The sequence below is a fragment of the Peromyscus leucopus genome, chromosome 12 (assembly GCF_004664715.2).
Source record: "Peromyscus leucopus breed LL Stock chromosome 12, UCI_PerLeu_2.1, whole genome shotgun sequence".
Lineage (NCBI taxonomy): Eukaryota > Metazoa > Chordata > Mammalia > Rodentia > Cricetidae > Peromyscus > Peromyscus leucopus.
In genome coordinates this window covers 53,029,867-53,050,481 of record NC_051073.1, presented here as the reverse complement: position 1 = coordinate 53,050,481, position 20,615 = coordinate 53,029,867, and the positions used below count along the sequence as shown (strand labels likewise).

The window sequence follows — 20,615 nt, the reverse complement described above, 5'->3', positions numbered from 1 at the left end:
TAGAAACTCAAAAGACTGCAAAGCACTTAAAGCATGTTCAACATCTTTAGCCATCAGGAAAATACAAATCAAAACTACTTTGAGATTCCATCTTAAACATGTCAGAATGACTAAGATCAAGAACACAAGTAACAGCTTATGTTGGTGAGGATGTGGAATAAGGGAAACACTCCTCCATTGCTGATGGGAATACAAACTTGTACAACCATTATAAAATCAATATGGTGGTACTTCAGAATTTGAGAATCGATATTCCTCAAGATCCAGCTATACTACTGTTGGGTATATACCTAAAGGACCCTCCATCCTACCATAAGGACACTTGCTCAACCATGTTCATTGCTGCTCTATTTATAACAGCCAGATATTGGAAACAACCTAGATGTCCCTCATCATAAGAATGAATAAAGAGAAGGTACTTTTACACAGTGAAGTATTAACTAGCTGTTTAAAAAAAAATGACATCCTGAAATTTATAGGTAAATGGATGGAACTAGAAAACATCATCCTGACTTAGGATTCAGACCCATAAGAAAAATTTCCTATTTATTTGTTTATATGTAGATATTAACCATTAAGTAAATGATAACCAAGCTACACTCTGTAAACCTAGAGAGGTTAGGTATAGAGGAAGGAACTGGGGGGGGGGGTGGATCTCCTTGGGAGGGAGAAATAGAAGATTTTCAGAGTGGACTGGGGGTGAGGGAGACTGACACAGGAGAATCAGATGGGGACACAAAGAAGATATGGGTGGGGTTGAGGGAGGGAATGTGGGGAGAGACAGCTGCAAATAAGGGGCATTTGAGTGGTGGGATGGAAACCTAGTGCCATGGAAACCTCCTGAAATATACGAAGGATAAACCTAATCAAGTCTCCAAGTAATGGGGGAGATGGAGACCCAACTGACTCTTGTCACTAAATGAAGCTTCCAATCCTGGGACTGGGTTACATCCAGTTGAGTGTTGGCCAAAGGGTCCCATGGAAATCACCAAACAACCCAGACTGTTGCCAAGACAATAGGCTGCTTTCCACAAACAGAAAGCAAGTTCCCTTTGCTGAAGACCACACACACACACACACAACTAATTAAACATGGAGATGTCTATCTGGTGTCTAAACAGAACCTCCACTCCTACATTCTAGTGTCTTTGGAATGGGAAGGGGCTCTCAGCTATGCTATTAAACAGCAACTCTTGATCTTTCATAAGATCAAGGTTTGACAACTTCATATTATATAATCTACCCACATTCCCATCTTCAGACCCACCCAACTTTTTCAGAATTGAAAGGCATTTAGAGTGCCTCTTCCCACAAATTTTTAAACTCTTTAAAGATGCCTAGGCCGTGGAAGATTTCTTATACATGTGTCACCATCTTAGAGTTTTTATTCATGCCAGTATAAATTACACACACACACACACACACACACACACACACACACACGCACACGCACACGCACACACACGCACACACACATACATATATGTACCTGCAACTGGACCTAAGTTACTGAATTGCATGGAAAAAATTAGGCAATATCCAGTTATTGAAGAATGCCAAAATTGTTTATGTTTACTATAAAAGTCATAAAATGCATCATCCAAACTATAGGAAAGAATAAAGGAGAAAAATGTGTCCTCAAACCTACAAAATATGGTAAATAACACTAATTTATGTATTTGGAAAGCTCATATACTCCATATAGGAGAAACAGTAGTTATGTAAACAAGTTTGCAAAATTGTTGAAAATTTTAAAAAAGGAAAATTTAACAAACAGAAAAATAAAAAAGATTGAGTATGTACAGTAGAGCCAGTCATTCATTAATACCTGAATTCTAAGTAGATACAAAGCCAGAACTCAAAGAAATTCTAAGACAAAAGAAAATAATAATAAATTAAGAATTTTATATCTAGCAAAACTATCTTTAAATGTCAAAATATATTTCTCAGATAAAGACAAATTATTGATAATAGACTTATCATATGTACATACTAAAGAAAAATTTAAGCTGCAAAGAATTGAGAATAAACTGATTAAAATGATGAATAATAATAATAGATAATATGTTTATCTCTAGTAATTATGTAGTGCCATTGTTTGAATATGAGTCATTTGTTAAAAATATATTCCCTGGGGGGGGGAATCTTTGGTGATGTGACAGAGCTTAGTAGGAGGGCTTTACATCTATGAGGTTGTTGTCTTGTAAGGGCTTGTGGGATATTGCTTGTTCTTAGTTTCATTATGTTTCCTGGCCTGGGAGTTGAATGATTTGCTTTAACATTGTCTCTGGCTGTAATGTGCTGCCCAGTCTAGGCCCACTGGATCATTTGATGGCACTTGGAAAATGTAAGAGAAAATAATCCTTTGTTTTTTTATAAGTTACTCAGGCACTTCATTATAGTGACCGAAAGATGAATGGCATGTATAGGTAAATATACATTATAATATATAAGAAGCCCAAATCAAGAAAGGAAGAAATTAATAGCTATAAGAAATTAATAAAATAGAAAAGAAAAAGTTCTCTCTTCGTAGTATCTGATGTCATGGTGTCTCCCAGGTAATTCCCTGCTTCCAGGCATGAGTCCTTGAGCTTCTTGCCTCAGAAGCACAGTAGTCTACATGGTACGAAAGTGATGACCTTCCCCAAAGATAAACCTTCCAAATCTTTTCACCTCCCAGCCTTTCTAGGCTACAAGACTAGCATGACCCACAGCATCTAGGAAGTTGACAGGCCTGCCTAAAAGGAGTAATTAAGTCTATAACCATTGTTGAGACACCATCCATGGTGGTTTTTCTGTAACCATTGTTGAGACATCATCCATGGTGGTTTTAGGCATTGCAGGATATGTGGAAACCACATAAGCCCTCTGTACCTTCAGGACAGTCCTTGTTGGACACATCAGTGATGAGTATAAAAGGGATTTCTACAAGAACATGCACAAATCCAAGAATGCCCTCACCAAATACTGCAATAAATGGCAGGACAACATGGGCAAGAAACATCTGGTAGAGGACTTCACCAACACCAAGAAGTCCCATCAAAACATCCAACTAAAGGCCCACATTCAAATGTGTATGCTTACTCTGTGCCAGAAGGCAGCCCACTCAATGCAGGTCCAAGTGTATACAGGCACTGTGGCTGAGAAACTAGACTGGGCCCAGAGAGGATGCAGCAGCAGGTTCCTGTGAACCAGGTGTTCAGACAGAATGAGATGATTGATGTCATCAGGGTGACCAAAGGTAACAGATACAAATAGCTCACCAGTTGCTGGCATACAAAGAAGCTACCCTGCAAAACCCACCCAGGGTTGCTAATATTGGAGCCTGGCACCCTGCCTGTGTGGTTTTCTCTGTGGCTGGAGCTGGGCAAAAAGGCTACCATAATCAGCAGGATCACTAAGATTGGTCAGGGCTAGCTCATCAAGGATGGCAAGATGATCAAGATCAATGCTTCTGCCAGCTATGACCTGTCTTATGAGAGTATTAACTCACTGGGTGGCTTTGTCAATTATGTTGATATGATCAATGACTTTGTAATGCTGAAAGGCAAAGGTAGTGTGGTGGAAACCAAGAAGAGAGCACAAATCCTTGCTGGTTTGGACCAAATTATGAGCTCTTGAGTAGATTGTCATAAAGTTCATTGACACCACCTCCAAGTTGGCCAAGCTCATTTCTAGACCATGTAAGGAAAGTAGTCATTCATGAGACGACTCAAGAAAGCCCAGATTGCCAAGGAAGAAGGTGTTTAATGTGCCAGAAGCACCTTGTGCAGCTGGTTGGATCTCAATAACATTTTTTTCCAATGTCAAAAAAAAAATTAGTTGAAATGAAACAGCCTGGAAATGCTAAGGTTAATGAGGATAACCTAGGAAGAAATATAGAACTTGGATAGACTTGTAACTTATTTATTATTAAATAAATAATACTGATAAGGCCAGAGAGGAAGAGAGAACAGGGGAGGGGAGGAGGGAGGAAGAGACAGACAGGCAGACCCTAAATACTTATGGTTTTCTTGATAAATTCTACCAAAAACCTAAAGAAAAATATCAGTCTTTCACACAGTTTTCTAGAATATATTGAGAACACTTTTTAAAATGAGGAGGAGGATGATACCTTGTAGTCAATAGACTAAAATATCACAACAAAAGAAAAAACAAAATCAGTAATTATACTGAAATTAGACACCAAAAATCTTCAGCACACTATTTGAAAACAGCAATATAGGGAAGCATTTGTGTACCCTGATCAAGTAAGATTCTTCCCATAAGTGCTAGGTTGACTTAAAATCCAATAACCAATTAATGTAAAAATATAAATTGACCATCTTTTTTTTTTTTCTCTGATTGCTGGATTCCTGTTCATTTTCTTTTTGTTTTGTTTTTACATTCCAAAAAGTTTCCCCTCCCTTCTCTCCTCCTAGTTCCTCTCCCCTGCATCAACTCCTCCTCCTCCATTCCCCTTTAGTCGTGGGTGGGATTACCATGGATATCAGCCAGCCATGGTATATGAAGTTGCAGTGAGATTCAGCACCTCCTCTTCTATTATAGCAGGATGAGGCAATGCAGTAGGTGGAATGGGTCCCAAAAGCAGTCAACAGAGTCAGAGACATTCCCCTGCTCTCACTGTTAAGAGTCCCACACAAAGACCAAGTTACACAATTGTAACATATATGCAAAGGGACTAGGTCAGAATTGACCGTCTTAAATGATACGTTAAAAATACTTTAAAAGCCCGTTCTCTGTGACAGAAATCTCAAGTTAGTAACAGAGGGAACTTCTGAACCTCATGAAGGCATCTATGAAAAAATCTATAATATAAATGTAGTGATGAAATCTTGCTGCTAAGATTGGGAAAGAGCAAGGTCATGAGGTCTGACCTATTGCATTTAACAATATAATAAACTTAAGTTTAGAATGATGAGACAGGGAAGGAAAGGCGAAAAGGGAAAGGGAAGAATATAGAGGCCCTAAGGGATGGAAATCAGTGGAAAACTGAAATATAAATAGATTTTTATTTGTAGATACTATAATTTGGAATATAGAGAATTAAGTAATGCACATAAACAACTTAAGAATTAATTAGGAGCTTGGCAAATTAACTAGATGCAAGTTCACTCTAGAAATCAGTTTTATTTTTGCATACCAACAATGAAATTACAAAAACTGCATTTGCAATAGCATCAAAAACAATATTTTTTCAGAAACTGACAAGCTAGTTCTAACAGTCAAAAATGATGCAAGTCAAATTACTTACTAAAAAGAAAACAAAATTCGATTGTATGCACTATCTTACCTTAAAACTTACTCTTCGAAGTATAGTAAGGAAGAGACTGATATTGGAAGGGAGAACAATGGGATAAAATTGAGAGTTCAGAAAATTAAACCTTAGTTTTAGTCAGTACCTTTTTTCAAAGGTACCAAGGCAATTTGCGAAGCTAGGTATGGTGCAAAGACTATATGACTACTTATATATTTTAAATACTTCACACCATCCATAAAAGTTAGCTCAAAAATGCATCATGTACCTAAATTTAAGAGCTGGAATTATAAAACCTCAAGAAGATTTATAGAAGAAAATCTTCATGCCTTTGTGTTAGGCCAAACAAACAAACAAAAAAAAAAACCTTGACTTTTAAAATACATAAATCCCAGTAATGATTGGACTGGCAAGATATGCCTGCTGGTGCAGTAGTGGCGCAAATGATATGGAAGTAGTCAATCACCATCTTATTGGATTTAATACTCACTCTGCAAGATTGAATCCATTGTTGGCATTATTAACTAGGCCAAAATTTGTGACTGGCTAGGTCATAGATCCTAGGGGAGCTCTAATACTATTATTTTTCTAAATAAACATAGTATTAAACTGTCCTATAAGTTTTTATCTTTATACCCATAGATTAGTGCATCTCTCAACCCTCATTTAAAAAAATTTTTTTTGCAGTAGTGATTAGTACAGAGAACAACAACTGGTCATTGTATCACAATCAGTATCACACCTTTTCCTCCCAAGATTCAGGAATTTTCAAAGAATAGAGGGCAGAAAGATTGTAGTGAACATCTTCAGTGAAACATTGTTTATTGAATATGGTTGGACAGTTTCACACATGAGCTCACCGAGGTTATGACTTCATGTACAACCTATATATAGCCAGACAAAATTCCAGCGAAGAATTTCCATCCCTGAGAATCTATTGGCAATTAATGGCTGCTGAAGGAGGTTGTGTAAGTTTTCTTCTAAGATGTTGTCCCTGAAAGGCCACCCATGCTCTAGTAAATGGTCCCAAACCTTTGCATATACAAGCATTAATTAGACTAAGTAGATTTTCAAACAAAGAGAGTGCATGAAGTTGGAGGGAATAGGGGAGAAATTGGAAGGGAGGGAATGGAGAGTGAATTTTATAAAAACATATTATATGCATGTATGAAATTTTCAGCATGCTTACAAAAAATAAATCAATAACTTGAACTTCAACAAAATTAAGGACTTTTGAACTTCATGATAGAAGTGAAATGATAAGCCATAGTCAAGAAAATAGCTACAAGATTTTGAACACATTTACAGATCATCAATTTATCATACTTGCTAATGTTACATATAGATCATAAATTATTTTCATAAATATTCCAAAGTATGATAAAGGATCCAATTTAAACTGTGACTATTTTGAATAAATACTTCACTGAAGAAGAAATAGGAATTACATTAAACACAGGAAAAGATGTTCAACCTGATTAACTCTAAGGAAAAGTGAACTTAAATCGTAAGACACCACTTCATACTTCTATGGTAGTTATAATTCTGTTGTTTAAAGGCAGTTATAAGTAATCATGAAGTTATGGAGAAATGGAACTCTTCCACACAGCTGGTGTGAATGCAAAATTGCATAATCCATTTTTAAAATGTTGGAAATTTCTTTACAATTAAAATAATCCAACAATTAGGACCCAACAATTCCACTTCTAAGTGCTTCCCAAAGAGAAATGAAAATATATATCCACACAGAGACTTTCATACTGGGAATGTTCATGGAAGTATTATTCATAATATGAATAATGGAAATTATTCCAAAATATGGAAGCTGCCTTAATGTACATCAGCTGATAAATGGACTTTAAAAATGTGATGCATTATACAAATTCCATTTGTCAGATAAATATATGAAGGCAATTTCAATTGTGACAAAAATTTTCTCAAGCTGGATTGTGTTTATGGTTGTATTACTCTGAATTTTCTCAAAATCATTGATAGTAAGGATAACTTGTGATGGGCAGTTTTTATTATATCCTTGACACGATGTAAGATCATTTGCAAGGTAGTCTCAATGAGGAATTCCCTATATTAGGTTGGCCTGTGGGCATTGATGTGAGGGATTTCTGAATTGGGTTCATTGAGTTTGGAAGACTTACTGTGAATTTAAAATGTACCATTTTCTGGCCTGGGCCCCAGAGTGAATGCATTGAAGCAAGGAAGCTTAGCACTGTATGGATTCCTTGTTCTTGTCTGGGGATGTGCTTGACTAGCTATTGCAAGTTGTTGCTCCTTTTGACTTTCCTGTTGATAGTGGACTATAACCTGGACTATTGTAAGTCAAATAACCCTGTCTCTCTTAAGTTGTTTTTTCTTTTCTTTTCTTTTTTTTGGGAGGGGGGGAGTTTTGTGTCATAGCAACAGGACATGAGACTCAGACATATGTTCTATAAGTTATGTTACCATATGGTACTAAAATAAAAGTATGCTTATTCAAAATATAACATGGCTGATACCACCTAACCAAGTAACCAAGGTTAACATCCAAAGTGATATGTCATAATATCATTTACTTCTCAATATTTTAATAATACATATTTTTCTATGCATCTGTGGAACTCATAATTCTAGTCTGTTTATGACAAAATATTAGACAAATTCAAGTTTAGTAACAGAACACAAAGTATTTTATCTTGTTCAAAACTGAGAAGGTAATGGAAAACACACACAAAAAAAATTGTCACAGACTAAAGAAACCAAGGGCACATCGCCCAGCCATGCAGTCTGGCATTCTGAATGGGATTCTTAGAACAGAAAAGAGATACTAGTGGACGACTTGATAACATATATTATTTGACATTAACAGAACATTTACTAACATTCAGAGTCATTTTATTTCAGGTGTGAAAAAATCCAGCTATGTTTATAAAAAATATTTTAGTGATGCATACTAAAGTCTCTATGGGTGAGCGATATGTTATCTGGTATTGCCTTTTAAATGATCTAGTGGAAGAAGAACTGGTAAGAAGAATAGGTGGAAAATGAGTGTGTTGGGAATGCATGGAACTCACTGTACATTGTACCCTTCCATATGTTTGAAATTTTCCATAATAATTTTTTTTTCTAAAGGAAAATTCAATTGAAAAATAATTTCATCATTAGCAATCTCTGTTGACCACAGTCACATCTTTAAGAATCAAATATGTACATGTCAAAATTAATAAGCCATAAAACGACTTACTGAACATGCAAAAGTCAGCTGAGCAAGATAAGATCATGGCTGAACACATGGAAGAACACTAAGAGAAGTGTTTGAGTTAGCAGACCTTCTAAACTGCGATGCTTCTTGTCCTTCCCTTGCGGCTCTGTGGCCCAGTGACATGCTGATATCTCAATTCCTATCTAGATGAGGATTTTCAAATGAGGGAGAATGTGGTCAGAAGCCATCTTTGTTCCTACTCAGTGCTGCTAGGATTTATGGCATTTCACTACTCCTTATCATTTTTGTTGTTTGAGGGCTTTATTGTGGCCTTGTGACTTGTAGCACAGATCACTGTAAAATACCACATGTGCTGCTTCTCTAGCACCCATACAGAATCTAGTACAAAGTACAGAACTGCATGCAGAGAGAATCCTTCTCCAGGCTTTGTAATTTACACGGATGTCACTGTATCATTGGATATTGACTATAATCTATAAATCCTTGTAGTTTTATTCTTACTTGAACATCTACCACTGATGTTAATTTTACTACTGCCTAAGGTTATTTTTTTTTAAAGATTTTAGAACCTGATATGTCAGGAGAAATTTATTCTTCATGATGACATATGCTTCGTAGATCTGGTTTAAAGGTGGATTCAGTGTACAGTTGTGAACATGAAAGTTGGAAGTGGTAAAGCCGAGTGGGGCCATGATAAGGCCCTGCCCTGATTTTCTGCCCCTGAATCTCACTGTGCCCTCAGAGATATTTCACTTTCCTTAATGACCTGCCTTCAAGCAATTTCTACCTAATATTGAGTAGTAGGCTGCTCAGTGACAGAGTTAATGGTTTGTTCATGTGGCAATGAAGAGGAGCAGTATTCATATCGAAGACAACTGGTCCCACTTCCAGGTCCATCTTTGGGCCAAGATACGTAGTCGCCAACAGTGAGAGTTGGCGACTGTATTTTTTGAGTTCTGGCGCAAAGCAAGATCCATCTGTTTTGCCCAGCCGTTTGCCTGAGTGCCACAGAACAGTCCTGTTATTAGGCTTATTTGTGGTCCTATTTGAGGTTAGGAATAACGTAAATAAACTTCTGTCCTCCTTTTGATGAATGCAGCACAGGAATTAAAAGTGGTGGTGTTGGTAGTGTAAGTGAGGCTGTGTCTATTTTCTCAATTGCTCTATTTTCTTTGGATTGGAGAAACAGACATTTAAGAATGAGTTTGTCATCTGGAAGGATAGTTGTGACCAAGTTTCCCTCAACAGGATACAAGATGTTATTTTTGAGCTTCATTACCCTCACCAGAGAGAGGGATAGAGACAGAGACAGACAGAGGGAGAAGCAGGCAGAAATGGAGAAGAAAGCTAGTCACAGAGGAAAGGGAGGGAGGGTGTGTATGACTTAATGCTGACTATTCACAATGAACTTTATGATTTTGAATAGTTCTGTTTACTCCACATCTGCTGGTTTGAGGAAAAGGAAATCTGACTGAACTGAACTGCTAGTTGTCAGTTAAATTCTTTGTATGTGTATTCAGTCTGATTTCTCTCACCTTTTTGAGCCAGACAGTGATTCACTTTCACTGACCACATATTGTTGTTGAGAACAATACCAGTTGCGATTCAGATTTATCTAGAAATGGATACTTTTTATGTTTCTGAATCATTTATCAGGGGTTATTGTTATTCCATATAATTTTTGAGCACAGTTATTTTTGTCAGTGTCTTTCCTGAGTGTTTGGTTGCCTTATAAGGATATATGTGCTCTCCTCTCCTCTCATTCAGTTGTCCCTGGTGACGCCTCCATAATTTCTGTCTTTACACTGGTGCATTTTTAGTCTAATTCAGGCTTTTGAGAAGCAGGGGGAAAGTTTAGTAAGTCAGTAATTTTTTTTTTCAAAAAATCTAATCCCATTCATGGGTGGATTTAGTATGAAGTATGAGCAAGTTTGCATTTAAAATGTATGTACATCAAATAGACACATTGCCTAAATTATTATTCCATATAGTTCAAAAGAAAACAGGATTTGCAAGTGAGAACCAGATGCATGTTCTCCTGATAGGTGCAGTTTCAAGGGTAATTTATGATTATTTATCATATGTGGAAATATTAAAATATTACTTTGTATTATGTGAGGGTCAGACATAAACCCACCACAATCAGTGCAACAAATGTATATTAAAAACATTGTTGTGTTGTAAAGCAAAATAAGGAAAATAATTATAATAACTCCATTTTGCATTTTAAAAGTATCTTTTTCTAAACACTAATATGTTATTTATTTGAAGATAAAAATAAGAATGACTTAATGTAGTGTGTTGTGATTCATTTATTACTATTATTTGTAGAGGATGGTATGTGAAGAAAAGGTTGAAAAGAAAGAATAGAATGTTTTAAGCCCAAAGTTGTAGGATACAGTTAGAGATCTAAATACCTGGACTCTTAACTTTTAAGATTAAAGATGCATATTTTTTAACCAGAAAATTAAACCGGGATGTCTCACTCCAATCCTTCTGACCTTCCTGTATCACACTAATGATGCTATGGAACAAGAAGTATAGTGTGACGTGAAGTGTGGCACAGGCAGCCCATATCATAATTTGCTGTCCATTTTGCATTTTGTATTGCTCTATGTGTTTGGTTACCTCTAGTTTACAGCTCCCCTCTGCCACCGGTCAGTCATTTGGAACCATAGTTTAGTTTTTTTCCTATTATCTTACAGTCGTAGTTTTCCTTCCACATGGATATTCAGATCCATAGATTTTTCCATGTTCTATGAGCTTAATATTTCCCATACTCTTTAGATTATGAAATTCTTCCCTAGGATGTTTCTTCTTTAAATTACTTAGATTGTAACTGAATTCACTATAGAAGCTTCTAGCCATACCACTATGAAGTCCTTAGCATTGCAGGAGATTTGGTTTCTTTCAGAATTCCTTTTGTTTCCTCTTTAGATCCTTTTATTTTCATTAAGAAACTACTCTGGGAAAAGGTTTTTTTTCCCCTTTCTTTCTTTTTCCCCCTTAACAGGGATAAAAAAGCTCCGCTTGACTGGTAATGCATTGCTTTGGATGGGGAAACATTATGAAAGTTTAATTTTTAATTAAATCTGAAATACCAATTATAACTGAAAGAGATTTTAACCTGTTTCTTTTCAGACTGCCTGAAGTTACATTTTGAGACTGAAATCACTGCACCTTAAAAACAAAAGATTGAGCTGCACTGTGTTCCTGTAAGTAGAAGCTTCCTGTGCCTTCCTCTGTGTTTCTGCAACCAACCCACAAAGGGACAGAACCACTCTCATAGTAACCAGACATGAGGGAAAATCGGAATGTCCCTGAAGAAATAGATCCTTAAATGATTTCCTTTAAAAAAAGTTATTGAGCTCAATATTTCTGGGTGTCTTTTATTCACTCGAAATTACGAAACCTTTTTTTGGCAGGTTTGAATTTCATTAGAGAGGGTGTCACCCACTATGCATCAGCACAGTGACACACACCCTCTGTGGAGAGATTTGTGCTTTTTTATACCAGACTCTTAAGAGGTAAAAGAATTCTTTTGAATCAAAGTAGATTTCGGTTTTTTTAGTGATGTCACTAGAATTTTTTAGCCTTTGTGTCAATGGAAATGAAAAGTTCATGATGACATCACAGGATTCTATAGCCTTGAAGGTTTTGGGCAAACCTAAGTAAAAATGCATAATTCCCTTGTGTGCGTGTGTTCCCCATTCTGCTACGAAGCAGTCAAAATAGCACATCTTATGTCTTCCCGTGAGCTACAAGGCTGTCTCTCAGAGCCCCATTGTTCCATAAATGCATGTCAGAGTCTACCACAGTCTGCTCTACCCTTATTTAGCTGCTGTTTTGTCAATGTACTTGGAAGAACAATTAACATTTGGGATTTCAATGTCTGAATAACAGGCAGTGAATAGAACTGGAGCAAATAAAAGATTCAGATGCCCAGAGTAAGAAAACAGAAGCTTATAGTCGGTGGAGGAGAGAAAGAAAATCACTTTCATTCTTCATTCGGAGTTGGGAAATACTGTTAAGGAAAGAGCTTTTTCATATTTTAGATCAAAATACAAATTTTAGTAATAAAATCCAGGTTTTACAGTCTGATGTTTTCTGTCAGAGTTTAAAAGCACTATCTTTTCTTTTGGAGTGCTAGTTATAGGGTCTCCTTACTGCACCCCAGTTTCCACAGAGCACACCATCTCTTCCGTCAGAGTGCTGGGTGTGGGGTCTCCTTACTGCACCCCAGCTTCCGCAGAGCACACTATATCTTTTGGAGTGCTGGGTGTGGGGTCTCCTTACTGCACCCCGGCTTCCTCAGTGTGGGTTCCCACGCAGAGAGTCAGAGCACTTCCTCCACGTCACTTTCCTTCACTACAGTCTGTCATTAGTGACTGGAGACAGGCCTGAGCATTCCATGTCTGCATCTTTTGTCTGAGTTCTGTTAAGTTCTTTGCTGTTTGTTTTGTTTTTGAGAGAACTGACACTGACAGCGCTTTGGCAACTTGGGTTTGTTGACAAACTAGACTGAATAAATAAGTAACAGTTGTTTATTTTGTCAGAATTTAACAGTTCAAGCCTATGGACACTACGGTCTCTCAAAGTAAGGACTTGTTCGTTTTATAGTCCCCAGTGCTTATCACAGTAATGGATAACCACTAAAAAATTATTGTTTGCAATACAATTATGAAAGTTTTAGAACGTCAGAAATTGGAGATTATTTACTGTACAGAGGTATCAGATAAAGGTTTTGGCAATTAGGAAAATGATTATAAATAATTTGCCACAGACCATGCTTCTGTTCATATCCGACAGGACATCAGACTTGTTTGTTCATCACCTTGGTAATATATGCTTCTTTTCCTGACCTGAAAGAAAAGTATCCATTCATATATATTCTCTTGTTCTGTGAAATAGTCTTCGGTAGTTTTCTGTGTAAGGTCTGTGTTATTTCTCATGCCATAGAACTGACTCCAATCTACCAAGATGGAGGGTATTAGCCATACCCATCTCTCCTGCTGGCTATGCAGTAGAACGTTTGAAGGGAATAAAACAAGTGATCCAGTAATGCTGGTTTAGGAAGACAGGGCATTAAGAAGTTACTGTGAGCTGGGCGGTGGTGGTACATGCCTTTAATCCCAGCACTTGGGAGGCAGAGCCAGGCAGATCTCTGTGAGTTCGAGGCCAGCCTGGTCTCCAGAGTGAGATCCAGGACAGGCACCAAAACTACACAAAGAAACCCTGTCTCTAAAAACCAAAAAAAGAAAGAAAGAGAGAGAGAAAGGAAGGAAGGAAGGAAGGAACGAAGGAAGGAAGGAACGAAGGAAGGAACGAAGGAAGGAACGAAGGAAGGAAGGAAAAAGAAAAGAAAAAAAGTTACTGTGAGTAATTATTTTCATTGAAGCAAACCTCAGACCCACATCTCAACCCCAGTAAGACTACAATATTCTTTAGAACTCAGATTTCGTTGACATAACATTTCTTGTCATCTCTCACTAATACTCTTTAAGAATTTTTTCTGAAAGGGATTTTTTTTTGTTGTTGTTGCTGTTTTTATGAAATCATCTTCCAGTGATTCAGATTAAGGCTCTCATAAAATTCGGACTCTGGAGTAAAACTGAATTAATAAAATTTAGGTCTAGTCGACTGTGCTATTACCACATTGAAAAACATTTAAGACTATCAGTGGTCCTTATACAGTTATTCCACATTTTTGAGGTTGAAAAACTGAGATAAAATTGATATCAAGGCAAAGACTGTCATAAAACATAGCAGCAGCAAGACATGTAAAAAATGGAAGTCTAACCTTTCATTCTAAAACCAGTAAGTTGAGGCACAGGGAGTACATTGTGAAAACCACCTTGACTACAAAGGCGGCTCATTCTCCAACATGTAGCCTTGATTCTAGAAGACCAACACCTGGATCCCAAGGTGTCCAGCACTCCTCTAAAAGCATGTAAACAGTGCTTGCTGAGGTACAAATCTCTTTTTGATAATTTTTTGAAACTTATTGACTTTACCAAATAGTCTAAAATTAATGAATAAAGCAGTGATCTGAAACTATTATCAAAACTTTTTCCATATCCCTACACATTTTGATACTATACCCTTGGTTGTACCCTGTAGTCTTTATAAACAAATGTATTGGTTCACTTAATATTCATTTTGGTGATTGATAAAGATAATCCACTAGAAATTTCCATAGTTTCTTGGCTCATAGTCTTGAGGATGAAGCCTGTATTCCAAACATCAAATTCAGAATTACCAATAGTGTGCATGGTATCAAAATGTTGTTGTCAAGGGGCATTCCTCTAGAGAAAAGTTTGGGTATAGGAATGAAATAAACTTAAATGAATTAGTTACCATGGTAATTTATTTCCTCCTGCCTTTATTAATTCTGTAATTTAACAATCCAAAGAAGGAAGTTTCAGACTTTTTCTATTATTTTACGCCAAGTCAGCTCCTAGACCCATATATTGGTTTCTCAGTTTTATTTTACCACACTCATGCCTTCCACTCCTGACCTTGAAGAATAAATGTGCACAAAAAGTTAATGGCCTAAGTTGTGTGCCCCAACAAGATGAAGCAGTTGTGCTTTTACACATAACCATGGTGGCTTTAGCCTACAGGGAGAGGGAGATCCTGACATGAGAATGACGGGGTAGAGCTCTAGATATGCTTATCAACAAAGGGCTCTCCTCCGACTTTTCTTTCTTCTTTATAATAATGAACTTTTAGTATATGCATCCTGTTAACAAACATGTGACCAGGGTCACTAATACTTTTGTTGTGTAATTAGGGGATTTAAATCTGTTTAGTAAATCTCCTAAAAATAGAATCATTAATTCATTTATTAACTGTGTTTGATGTTAAGAATATAGAAACGAGTTTTGAAGTCTGAGCTGAATTTATAAACTCTTAAAGAATCAGATATTAATTTAGTACACAGATAATTACAAAATTACATATTGTATCCATGAAAAAAAACTGTCTATTCAAGAGGAATATGGGTGAGATAAATCTAATTTTAATACTCACTAAAGCATTATTTCTGAGTTTGAGGAGAGTTTGAACCTCTGAAATTTAGGCCTAATAGTTTAGGCCACATTTTCCATATGCATAAACACAGAGAATGCTGACAACCTTCTAAGATAAGGTCAAGCTCATATCTTTGTAGTTAATAATTGTTAAAACCCTGCTGTTGATTAATCCATTTTTTTATTTTTGTGTTCTTTATATACATAAAGAATATATATCTCCAGGGGGTGGTGGCGCAGCTGAGCAGTGGTGTAGCACGCCTTTAATCCCAGCACTCGGGAGGCAGAGCCAGGTGGATCTCTGTGAGTTTGAGGCCAGCCTGGTCTACAGAGTGAGATCCAGGACAGGCACCAAAACCGCACATAGAAACCCTGTCTAAAAAAAAAGAAAAACAGTACTCCAAGACTATATTTTTTACTAATAAACCTTATTGTTATTGTTAAGTATGGTATAGTTTAATCTTAAACAATTACCAGAGGCCTAGAAGCAATGAAAGCCTTGGAAATGGTTACTTTATATAATAATGTTAAATTTCTAGATTGAAGAACAAATCAGATTGTTTTAGAAACATGTTGTATTAGTATACTAGTCACCAGAATAGATATACTTGTTTTCAAAATGTTGTATATTATCCTTTTCAACTAAAAAGTAAACAGAGAAAGTTAATGTTAACCATAGAAAAGTAGGTTATGCTCTAAAGAAAGAAAATCTGTCATAACTCAGTTAAAAGACATTGCCATTGGAAAATATTACAGCAGCAAAGAACCTTAGGAATTTTTTTTAATTCAGGCCTAGAATTCTTGTCCAAGTTACACAGTTAACTATAAAGCCATCTAATTAAATAGTTAATAGCTTAAGTAGGAAAACTGGGCCTGTGAACCCTAATTCTCAGCCATATTACCACATCCAAGCCACCTCATAGATGATCAAAGTCCCTCCCATAATCCCTTCACAGTCTTGGGTGAAAGGGGACTATTTGTACAGGAGACAGGTTTGTGTGGAAGCCTCAGTTAATAGACATATGAACAACATAGATGACTCCCATTCTCTTTACTTCATGTACCAGATGCCTTTTAGGAGTTGTATATCAGCATTGCTGCCCACACTCTGCAACTACTCAGTAAGGAAGAACCATTTCCATGCTGTAGAGAAGAAGCTGAACCCCGAAAATTCAGTATATGCAAGAACACAAAGCTAATATGTGAGTTGTATCACTACCAGGCCTAACAGATTCATACACTGGGCATCTCTTACTTGATATTTTTATCTGGTATGCCTTGGTATTACCTCAGCTAATGTGGTCACACAAGACATTATTTCTTTAATGGTCTAAATACCTTTAAAAGCTGAAAAACATGTTAAAGTAAAATGTTACCTTTACAAAATATGTCCATTCTACATAAAAATTTTCAAATTGAATTCTGTCATAGCATCTGAGCACCATGTAGAGGTAAATTATCTTCAGAAGCCCATGTATCATAGTATCGTGAGCTAGCATTCATACATAAACCCAACTTGTTTGTTTGCCTTCCTGTGAGATGGGGTCTCATGTGGTCATAGGATGTCTACAACTTTCTGTGTGGACAAGCCTCACCTCGAACTCCTGGTCGCCCCACCTCAATGTTCCTGATGCCAGGGTTACCAGCATGCTGACTTGCTCATCATCCAATTCAACACTATGACTACTTTTCTGGATGCTTTTTAGTTTTCTATGATTTACATAGTATGGCCACTTAGCTTATAAAGAGCAGTTGTAATTCAAGTACAATCAAGTACTTCCCAAGAAGAAAGAGTGTTGAGAGATTGTCTTGAAAAGTGAACTATGTTATTATGCTTGCAAAGAAACGTAATGGTTTTATGTTTTCTTCATTGAGAAGTGAGGAGCTGGGAAAACTGGTTGGTACTTCTCTGCATTTTCTTAACTCATTGTATGTCTGTGCTCAACACCCTAATCATATCACAAAAGATAGTGATACTAACCTGGATCCCATGCAAACATGCCTTTGAGAAGTGAATGAGAAGTAAAATAACTGTGTTAATTAAACCAATAAAAAGGAATAATTCCAATGTTCTAATATAATTTGGTTTATTAGATTTTCTTTTTCAAGATTAGCTTTATAGCATGACTAGAGATTGTGTGTGTGTGTATCTATCTATCTATCTATCTATCTATCTATCTATCTATCTATCTATCTATGTATATATTATAGTGGGAGTTAGGTTAAACATTATAAAAATGTGAAACAAAAAACACTGAAGCATAATCAGTTTGCTTATGACTGCTGAGGGCTCCAAGAGAAATGAATTTCATAACTACAAAAGGGGAGGTAGGAAGACAGGAAGTTTGAAGTCAGAATGGGTAGGATATATAGTGAGATTCTGCCATAAAGAAGGAGAAAGGGAGAATGAGGAGGGAGGAAGGAGGTAAAAACATTTTTAAAATCAGGATTTCTAGATGGACACGCATGCACGCGCGCGCACACACACACACACACACACACACACACACACACACACACACACACGCACGCGCGGCACCATGTCTCACTGCAACCATGATCCTGAATTTCTTTCCATGTATCACTTTAGCAGCAATGCTTATAAACACCCTGGTTTCTGAGGAGCCCGTTTTGATTTCTTGATTCGAGCAGCCATCCTAAAACCGTTGTCACTGGACAATAAGAACTGATCAGGGCATGGATGTGCAGCATCAGATGTAGAGCCATTTATGGTCCTCACTGTCCCAGAGCTGCTTCTCTTACTGCCTGAGTTAGAGCTCTATATCTGTGTTTCCATGAAAGCCCCTAATGATTGATCCCCCCCCCAACAGTGCCTCAGTTAAAATCACCCTTCCTGCTTTGCAGAAGGGATTGTTGTTATGTGTCTCAGCCTCTATTTCAGGATGCTACTATTAGCCCTATATCAGAAAGTATAGCAATTTCAAATTACAAAAAATAAAATAAAATAAAACCCACTAGCTTATTTACAATACTAGGTTTCCTCTGAAAGAAAAAGAATCTATACAAGAACTTTATATTTTGCTGAAAAACCTAATTCTGGTTTAGCATTTTATTTCGGAGGAATTTTAAATGGAAAAAAAAAGGCTTTGGTAAGAGGAAGGAAGGTTATCTCTGCTATTCAAGACTGAGGAGAAGCATTTAGGGAGGAGCCTTCTGACCCTTTGAAACAGCAAATTTCCAAGAAGTTAGGCATATGTATTTTCATAAGGAACAAATCTCTACATTTCAGTTCAGGTTGTCCCACATTGGCTTTAAATGTGTCCCCACTGTCCCACAAGGCAATCTGAAAGCACCATTCTGAGTCACCTTGGAGAGACAAAGGAGGCCATGCTGAATCTTGATTCTTCCAGGGGAACATGAGACCACTAGGGCAGAATGAAGCTGGTCCTTTGCTCATGTGGATTCTCAGAGCTATAAACTCTTTCCCATAATTGCTCCAAAGGCAATATCAAGAAAATAAATCGGTGGGTATCAATATTAGTATTAGAAGTATAGTATTAGAAGATCCAGATGTTTAGCAAGGCTTTTTACTTTGTGCCAAATGTACCAATTTAACCATATAAATTTTATGTAACTGTGTCCATGTTTTTTCTAAGTTGTTCTTAAATAATTTAAATACTGTAGGATTTAATTTTCTGATTAGTAATCAATACTTGCATAACATTATTGCTGCTCTCAGTTTTGTAGATTTTTTTTTAATTCTTACAGATTAGGGCTGGCAAGAACACCCTTCAGAAAGTCCAGGGGCCTAAGTAGACCCTGACAACTTTGTAAGTTCACTTAGACCCATCTAACTTAGACTGGTCAGTAGAATTTCATACACTGGGCCTGAGAGGAAATAGGGAAATACTTGGCATGGCATGAAAAGTTCTTGTTCTGAGTAACAACTGATACTAGCAAACTGCATGAGACAATGACGATGTGATGCTGTCTACATCATCACTGCACAGTTAGCACTGAGGAGGCAGCAATTGTGATCGAAAGCGAAGTGTGGGCAGACTGTCTGGAGACTTGACTCTGTCTTGCCCAGCAATGTTGTCTTAAGAGCATTTTCTTTCTCTGTAGGGGACACTTTCCATCTCTTATACACAATATGATGGGAAGAAGTCCAATGACATAGATGAAATATTAAGAGTTCTGTAGATTGAGTATAGATCATAAACATCACAGATACAAGTAGAAGTAGAGATGACTTAGAAGTCTCAGGAGTAAGTGCTGTTTCTGATCATTTGGTGGTTTGAAATTCCTTTGTGTTTAGGTAGCCAGGTAAGGAAATACTCTGTTGCTGCTAAGGGTTGTTCACACATTGGAAATAGTGGCTGAATTGAAGTGGGGCATTACTTCTTTTGAACATTTATTTTTTAAAGGTTGCTACAATAAATTCTCTGAACAGTTTCTCTCAAATTAGAAAAAAAATCACAACTGTATGTTCTTATTGGGCAGTGATTTTCTTGAGTAGAAGTGAAGATCATGTACTGATTCTCTTCCTCAGGCACTGATGGGGCACTAGTTAATGCTTCAGTAAGTATTATGCATCCTGTGTACAAATTATGTGTACCAAAGTAAGTTTAGCAAGTAATACTTTCGTTAATTCAGCTACACTCTTAGAATTATTAAAGATTACAAGACATTAGAAAAATAATGAATTCTATGTATAAAACTATTGCCCTTCAAGGATTATCACAGTTTATGAAATGAAAAAAAAATATTTTGGACAATGAATATTTTAAATAAATGTGTTTTGTGCATGTATGTTTCCATGAAAAATGGTACAGATACTTCTCACCATGTTCTTCAGTTGTCACAGGATTCACAAAAAAAAGGACCTGGAGAAAACTATTAAGCTTTTGCATTATTTAACTAGTTACAATGGACATTGTTACAAAAAAAAACACATATTTTATATTACTGCCTCTTTATTTTTTTAAAAAAGGGGGCTAAGAAAAATAAGCTACATTCAGAGGTTTTAATTTCACTTGTGTTCCTTCAACTTACTTAATACAAATTAAAATAATTCTGCAAATAGACTGATTTTTCCATTTAGCAAATACTTCCTGAGCTCTAGACTGATGCTAGCTTTCTTGTGAACAAG

The 20,615-nt window shown here is 36.6% G+C and overlaps 1 protein-coding gene and 1 pseudogene across 8 annotated transcripts in view; both read left to right on the top strand.

Annotated features, from left to right (window-relative positions):
* Zbtb20 (zinc finger and BTB domain containing 20) overlaps nt 1–20,615 on the top strand; it is a 747,261-nt gene that overhangs the window by 299,216 nt on the left and 427,430 nt on the right. For all 8 annotated transcript variants that reach the window (XM_028872130.1, XM_028872128.1, XM_028872106.2 and 5 more), the window contains one exon: nt 11,613–11,686. The gene's annotated coding sequence lies outside the window, so the exon portion shown is untranslated. The remainder of the gene's footprint in view (nt 1–11,612; nt 11,687–20,615) is intronic.
* Nucleotides 2,074–3,933, top strand: LOC114694986 (annotated as a pseudogene).